We start from the raw sequence: 8763 nt of genomic DNA, 5'->3' as shown, positions 1-8763 counted from the left end.
ACCATGAGAATGATGGAAAGCGTGAAATGCATGCTGAGCTACCTCTAGACAAAGTGATCCAGCTTCTGGTACATTCTGAAACAAAATGACCTCAACAGGCACCATTCCAAAGCTGTAATTATGATGGCAACACAGCTACACCCTCTGAAGGCCATCACGAATCTCTTGGCCTAGAAAAACAGCCGCTGTTTCCCTGAAAGAGCTTCCTCCAGTCCTCTCCAGGCTCCTTCTGCCACAGAAAAAGGAGTGTCCCAGTTCCCTCCTCCCTGCTTGGCAAGGAGCATGGAGGAAGGGACAGCGACCCTCCTTCCATGGGACCCCAAAACTACATGGGGATGGTAAATAGAGGTAGACATGACACCCATGAAAGTAAGTTGTGTATTTCTGGCAAAAGAAAGGAGCAAGAGGGGGTAGAGGGGAAAAAATGGGGAGAATAAGAAGACAACAAAAGGAAAGCAAATGAACTGAGTAATTTTTAAAGGAGTTGCTATTCTCCATCTATATTTGGGGGATAAAAGCAAAGTTAAGAAAGAGGAAAGAAGAGCAAAGAAAATAACCAACTAAATAATAAAATCTACGTATCCTAAAAGTCAATTCTAGGTGATAAAATCTGGGGTCAGTTTTTTAGTGCTTGATAAACTTTGCACAAAGCTGATCATACTTAAGGTTCAGGGACCCCCTTCAAAGTCCTCATCTTTATCCACACGGCCATAGGTTTGTAAAATCTGTACCAAAAAGTGATATTTTAATCACCATCTTTTAAGACTACCATGTCTTTCCATTTTGACCTCCCCTCTTGCAGGTCAGCATTGGAATGGCACTGGTGTTGGTACTTTTCAAGAAGTATTTTTTAAGAACTTGGCTAAGGGGAAGTTGATTAGGGCTGTATTTAGTTTTAGATTTCATAGACCACCTGTATGGCTGTATGGTCACTTCCCTGCGTAGTTAAGTTACTGCTAGCTATTACCGCAAATTGTGGAAATGATTTCCAGAAACTTTTACTATTTACTAGGGTGACTCATCTAGAGTCATGATATGGAAATGCAAGACCAGAAGCCATGCTGTGATAGGAATGTGTTCCTTAGCACCCAACACTGGAGTTAGATAGGAATGTGTTCCTTAGCACCCAACACTGGAGTTAGATAGGAATGTGTTCCTTAGCACCCAACACTGGAGTTTGTTACGTAGTGGAAGAGAAACAAAGTTTGAATCGTATAAAGCAGAAAGCTGGTTTATAAAAACATCTTCCAGCCATCAGACCTGTAATATTAGGAGCAGAGGATCCTGTTTTCATCAACATAGTCAAAACGAAAGTTCTCTCCTGTCATAAATATGCTTAAAACAGTTATAATGGCCACTATATGAAATGGAGATGATCAAAATTCCTATATTTATTGACCTAAAACTGTAGCAGTGAGTACATTTGTGTATGAGATTGTTTTATGTAAACCAGCTACCAAAAATAAAAGATAAATTTCAATAAACTATGCTAGAGGAAAGACGAAAGGCTCTTTTCTCTACATAGAAAATACTACAAAGTTATGTCATATGAAGAGGCAATCAAGGAATATGCTGTCAAAAATGTAGCAGGGAAATTATTATACAGGTACGTCAGAACATGTTTATTAATCAGCTACTTGTTATTTTTCTGTATTTTATGATATTTAGGAATTACCACTTTCGAAATCTTGTCATTTGTGGTGACTTTTTTCCCTTCCTAAATATTCACTTTGATATCTAACTTTGTGTTCATAATTTTTTATGCTTTTTCTAAACAGGGTTCTCAAACTTACATAAGCCTCAGGGTCCATAAAACCTTGACTTCCCCCTAATCTGTGATAATAACTACATATACCACCACCCCCACCATGTGCACACATGTGTACACACACATATTTACTTGGGCAAGAGTTGTCATACAACTAAAACCTCCTATTCTCTGAAGTAAATGGTTACTCAGGTCAAAGATTTCCACTGGACTCGCTATCCACTTCTTTTACAGCTCAACTGCCCAACAGATCCAGAGTTAGAGTGACTCAGTAGGGCTTTGGCAACTATCAGAATTGTATTACAATGCAATCTTCACCAGCCTTGGCAACATGGTGAAATCCCATTGTATTAATCTGTTCTCACACTGCTAATAAAGACATACCCAAAACTGGGTAATTTATAAAGGAAAGAGGTTTAATTGACTCACAGTTCGATATGGCTGGGGAAGCCTCACAATCATGGCAGAAGAGCAACGGATATCTTACATGGTGGCAGGCAAGACAGGATGAGAGACAAGCGAAAGGGGAAACCCCTTATAAAACCATCAGATCTCATGAGACTTATTCACTACCATGAGAACAGTATGGGAGAAACCATCCCCATATTAAATTATCTCCCACCAGTTTCCTCCCACAACATGTGCAAATTATGGGAGCTACAATTCAAGATGAGATTTGGGTGGGGACGCAGCCAAACCATATCACCCATCTCTACTAAAAATACAAAAATTAAACAGGCTTGGTGGCTTGCACTTGTAGTCCCAGCTACTTGGGAGCTGGGTGGGAGGATCGCTTGAGCACAGGAGGTCAAGGCTGCAGTGAGCCATGATCGTGCCACTGCACTCCAGCCTGGGCGACAGAGCCCACTGTGTCTCAAAAAATAAATAAAAATAAAATAAAGCAACCTTCACAGAACACATATTTTGGCTTCCCAGAAAGAAACACAAGGGACCATATTTGCACACTAAGTATTTGTGTTCCATTCTATCAGTAGGAAAGGCAAGGCTTTGGAGCATTTGCTTATCCCTCACGCACTCCAAAATCCCAAAGACATCTGATGGGTTCCACTCGAAGATGACCTATAAGCTCATGCCAGTTTATATGTGGGCCTAAGAAGGCCACTCCATGACTAGGACAATGTTCAGGATATTCCTACTCTTTTGAAGAATCTATTGTCCCTATATGTCTTCTGTTTCTGTCTGGGGATCTATGTTTTCCGCCTATCAATCACAAGAACAAAAGTAGCAAAAGTCATCTTATTTCTGGTTGTTACACGTAAGGAACGGAATGGCTTCTGCTTTCCAGGCTCCCATTAGAAATTCTGTTTCACTAGGGGTTTGCATCATTTTCTTTTGCCATTTGTCTGCAGTCATCCCACTTCAACTTACCAAGAGCCCTCCTGTTGCTATACAATGGCTTTTATAGGGTACTGGGTATGTCTCAGAGCCTCTTCATTCATAACCTTCCCTTGTCTTTTGATGTTCAGTTTCCATGGTGACAGTGTTAAGACCATTGAGAAGCCAAGTGTAAAGCTTATGATAGACCCAAATCTCACAGTCACAGACGCCACTCTAACACCAGGTGTGCCAGCCCCCATGCTAGACCTGCATATCAGCCAGAGTCTTGGCAGGCAACAGATGTTACAATCAAACTGGAGAATTTGAAAAAAGTTTAACAAAGGGGATATTTACAAAGGTGTGGTCAGGGTTCAGGTAAACCCACAAGGGGCATGCACTACCCTGAGCCATCAACAATGAGCGCTGTTGCTTACCTCTAGGCCTAAAGAGGCAAGGGGTGGAGTCGATGCTAGAACCTGAAGTGAGTAGCTGAGTGGAGAGGGAGGGGGGCTTGTCAGGACCTGTGTGTGGCCTTTCATAGACAGATAACCAATGGTGACCTGGTAGAGAAGGAGTCCAGGGAATAAATACCCCAACTACATTCTCCTCCCACCCTCAGATATCCTGCTAAGTGCCCCCCACATAAACTGGGCCCAACTTGAAGCAGAAGTCAAGGGAGCCGTTGCTATAGCCATCGGGGTTAGTCTCTAGGAGCACAGCAGGGCAAAGTGTGGAGAATGGAATCGGAGGAGCGTGCGGAAAATATTAAGCATACCCTGCCTGTGGGTCTCCAGGGTGACAGGGAAAAGGTTTTCATTACAAAGCACATTAATGGCTGGGCTCGGTGACTCACACCTATAATCTCAGCACTTTGGGAGGCCAAGGTGGTTGGATCATTTGAGGTCTGGAGTTCAAGACCAGTCTGGCCAACATGGTGCAATCTGATCTTTACCAAAAATACAAAAATTAGCCAGGCATGGTGGTGGGCACCTGTAATCCCAGCTACTCGTGAGGCTGAGGCAGGCGAATAACTTGAACCCGGGAGGCAGAGGCTGCAATGAGCTGAGATCTCGCCACTGCACTCCAGCCTGGGTGACAGAGCGAGACTCTGTCTCAAAAAAAAAAAAAAAAGTACATGAATACTATAATTAAAAGCCATAGTAGTTCCTTCATAAGACCTAAAAATTACAATATAGAGATAAAAGATGGTTTTCAAGCCAACATAATAAATGCATAAGAAGAAATTTAGGAACAAAAAAGGCAACAGCCTATTATGGGCTTCCCCTCAGTCAGATTAGCTGTATTTATCCAAGGTCACCTGCTATTTACCCGGCTCCCCAAAGCCATGCTGGCTTTCTTGGTTTGGTTTTCTACTTCGTTGTCACCATATTGTGAGACATGCCTGCTAAGTGGATGGAAGAATTAGGTGACAGTCTGAGGCTACTAGTGAAAACTTTCAGTGGTATGTAGAACAACCCTGGTACAAAATGATCTATAATATGGGAATATTTGGGGTTTCTTCGAGTAATGTTGAACCTGCCCAGCAAAACTGTCAATGATTTTCTATAATTACTTCTTATTGATTACAAATAAAACTGTAGGGCAATGGATTGCCCCGACTTAGAGCTCCATCCATTAATGAAACACACATCTTCATGGCCAGGCACAGTGGCTCACACATGTAGTCCCAGCTACTCAGGAGGACAAGACGGGAGGTTCCCTTAAGCCCGGGAGTTCAAAGTTGCAGTAGCTATGATCACATTACTATACTCCAGCCTGACAGAGCAAGACCCTGTCTCTTAAAAAAAAGAAAGAATATACATATTTTTGCCCAGTTTTTTCTATAACATAGCTGGGCAGAATATCTTGATATGTGGTTCATGATTTAATAAGGAAGAGAGGAGCAGCTAAAGAGACATTATCCTGGTATGAGAAAATGCCTGGGAAGAAGGAAGTCAATTGCTACAGTATTGTCCTCTTCCTAGGGCACATGGGTTACTTACCAAGGACAGCAGAAGAGCAGGAGGGAGGTCTTTGCTCTGGAACCAGGATAAATGGAATGGCCAAGATCCCACTATTCATAAAATCCTTGCATTCAAGGGGAGCTATGACCCTAAGAGACAGTAGAGCTGGGGCGGCAAATAGCATAGTTTTTAAGTTCACAGTAGTAAGATCCAACAATAAACTATACAACCCACAGAAATCAAAACCAAGTGCAAGATGAAGAGAAAGGGAAAATCAAAAACAGGGATTGTCCGGAAGTTATCCCTCAGTGTTTTTCTTACCCAGTGAAGGGAATAAAAAGGCTTCTAACCTCCCATTTCCTACCACTGGTATTTACTTAGAGAAAGCATAACATTTTCATTTGTGTTGGTCTTTTTTTAGTAGCACTAAAGAACTTTCAGGGAGTTACGGGCTGCTCCCCATTTCAATCAACCAATTTCATTCAGTAGGATTGTTTCCCATCAGGAGGCAGCCTTAAAGAACACTTCAATCCTTTCAGTTACAGAATAATAAAAACAGTGAGGAATTCACATACATCTTTCTCTAAATGCAAACAATAGTAAGAGCTAAATATCACAGTTGTAGAGAACATCATGCCTCCTTACTCAAAAAATTTACACAACAGATTGAATGGCAACGAAGAGGGAACCGAGTGAGACAAACACGGGAAGCTGACTCCAACCCTGTCTGTGTTAACTGCATTCTGCACGGGGAAGGCGTTAAATTCACAGGGTCTACACACCAACTTGGACTTGAAAATCATCTCCCAGAAATACCTAGAGAGAAACAGCCATGAAAATTATCAGTCCTCCCAAATATTTTACTTTGTAGAACATCCTTCCCAAAAGAACACTGTCTGAAGTGGCCCTTCTACGTTGTTTAGCCTGGAATTGAATGCCTTCTCTTCCTGTTTATTAATCGCAAGGCTGGAACTGGTTTTTTAATTAACTTCATTTAGATCATGAAATCATCCATTGGGGACCTCAGACTGAACATTTCATTTTACAGATGAGAAAACTAAAGTTCACGGAGGTTAAGTGACCTGCTGCAGATGAGGCAGCTAATCAAATTGAGAGCAGAGCACAGGTCTGTGGACACGGAGTATAGAGCTTTTTCAGCCATGGCACTTCTGGGTCGCAAGCCAAACACAGCCATTTAAAAAGGGCTGTCAACAAGCAGAGCTGAAAGAAGCCAGTGATCCTGACATCTTAAGTTGAAAGCCGCACTTGAGAAAGATTTGGGAACTCGGGGCATGTGATGTCATTGTGACTGAGGTTACCAACAGATTCCCACATCAGAGCTGGATGTGTCCAATATTCATGTGCTACCAATGCTGTGCTGTTCTTCAGCCTGTAACCGGAGCAGGCAAACTCCACAGAGGAATGCAAAACGCCCGTTTGTTTACCTTGGAATGATACATACACCCAGAGGGGTTGGTTTGGCTTGGTTTCAAGCAGGCTGCACAGAAGTCAATAGCAGATTATGGTATATAAACTACAGATTCAGAAAACTAAGAGAAAGCCTTTAGAAGACAATTATGCAGTTGCTGTAACAAGAAGTAAATAAATTGACCCTACATATATTCTTATAATATATCTAGATGAGGGATTGTTATTTTTTCAAAAAATCATCTTCTGATTATCCCTCTCTGTCTCCCTTCTTCTCTCCCTTGTCCCATTCCATCTCCCTATTATGCCATGAAGGCAAGATTGACTCCAATGTCAACTTCTAAGCACTCTCAAAGAAAGAAGGAGAGAAGGAAAGAAAAATAAAAGGAAGAAAAGTAAAACCCCCAAATCAAAGCAGAAAGTACACTTAAAATTTCAATAGGTTGAAAAGTTACTCATATTTAATATAATATTATCCTTAATAAACTCACTAACTTTCATGTGAGTACAGAGTTTCTTCTTTGATGCAGGGAAAAAAGGCAAAAAGATTTCCCAGACAGGCTAAGGGCCAAGGGAACTAGAAGAGCGAGCCAAGAATGAAAATTCCAGTCATCTTAGTTGCTCTGCTTAGAGAATGTTACCCTTTCCTCCTAATTAGCTAGCCAAACACCATTAATTTTTACAAACACACCAAAGATCAGTATCCGAGCCCCTTCCTTCAATTCTTTCCAAGTAAAATCAGTCGCTAGAAAAGAACAAGCCTGGAAGTTTGGGAATCTTCTGCTCTTTCCTTAGTAAGAACCCATTTAGTGAAACCAAACAAAAACAAATTACACTCCTTAAAAGACACGTATTTCCTAACAATGCCTCCTCCCTGATAAGAGACCCAGGCTAACGTTGCAGCTCAGATTACCCTCCCTTGGCACAGTGGGCAGAACTGCCTGGCTGCTCATACACAAAGTCAGGTCGCCAAGGAAAAGAAGGTGCAGAGGGAACCAGCAAGCAGTTCAAAGAGGTCAACAACGTTCTTCCTGACCTCAGCCCTCACTGTGACTTTTCCTTTTCATAAGAAACATACAGCAATATACTTAATACGTAGAGTGTTTGGCTATTGAAAGTTAAAAATTGAAGTACATATATCTAAAAAAGAATTTCTTCTGAACACTGATTTTTCATTTGCAATCAAAGATTATACTTCCATTTGCAAGAATTATTTCATTTGCATGAGGAAAATGTTACTAGAAGTATACATGGAAATAAACCTAAAAACCATCAACATGTTATACACTGCCCTTGACATTCATCCTAAGAGTTAGGGACACAGGTCAGCACAATCAGATTCCACTAGGCCATCGTAGGGATCCAGGTTGCAGAAATTCTGTCTGTCTCTACCTTCTCCTGCTATTTGCCAACCCAAACAATCAAGTGTTTCCACAAAATGATATTGTGAGAATAGGGAAGGAAATCTCTCTGGCACTCTGAGAAACACACTTTCCACCCATCCCAAGAGCTGACATTATATGTCTCAGACAATGATCTGGAGTCCTCCAGGCCAGGGAAGTAACTATCCAATAAGAAGTGGAGAAAATACAGAAACTTTTGTCATCATCTGGCATGTTCCTCCATGTAAGGAAAATTCTATCTTTTGTGGCCAGTGTTTCTGCAGCTCTGGTTGCCACTCTGCTGCTATATTAGCTAAGTAAGGTAGGTAGATGCATGAGAGGTTTAAGGGTTTTTCACAGTTAGTGTTCTCAAATTGGTAGAGAGAAACACACAAACACACACACACACACACACACACACACACACCCCTTCCCACAGCCTCAAAGAGAAAAAAAAGGAAACGGGTGTCAAGGTAAAACTTTTCCTCTGATTTGTCTTATGTGGGGACCACTATCTCCTGAACTTACAAGGGATGTTTTCTTAAGGGTACTAAGTTTTCTTCCACTTGATATACCTCATCTGAACACACATGCTAACTGTTAAGATCAGTACACTTTTCAAGTTAGAATCATCTGGTCTAAATTATACCACCAAAGATTTGGGAATCTGAGGCAAAAGTGAGTCCTTTAAAACTCCAAGAACAAATAACACTCTACTTGAGAGGTTTCGTGCAGGTCTTCAACATTCAGTTCATGCTAGCTTCTTCTGCAGATGCCAATTATGTATAAATTTTACTATAATTGCTTGCACTTCCTGGAACTGTTAAAAAAAAAAAAAAAAAAAGCAGAAGAGCAGGAAAACACAGGAGAAACAGTGAGCTCC

This window comes from Symphalangus syndactylus, chromosome 2 (assembly GCF_028878055.3).
Source record: "Symphalangus syndactylus isolate Jambi chromosome 2, NHGRI_mSymSyn1-v2.1_pri, whole genome shotgun sequence".
Classification (NCBI taxonomy): domain Eukaryota; kingdom Metazoa; phylum Chordata; class Mammalia; order Primates; family Hylobatidae; genus Symphalangus; species Symphalangus syndactylus.
Note: the sequence above shows the minus strand (reverse complement) of the source record.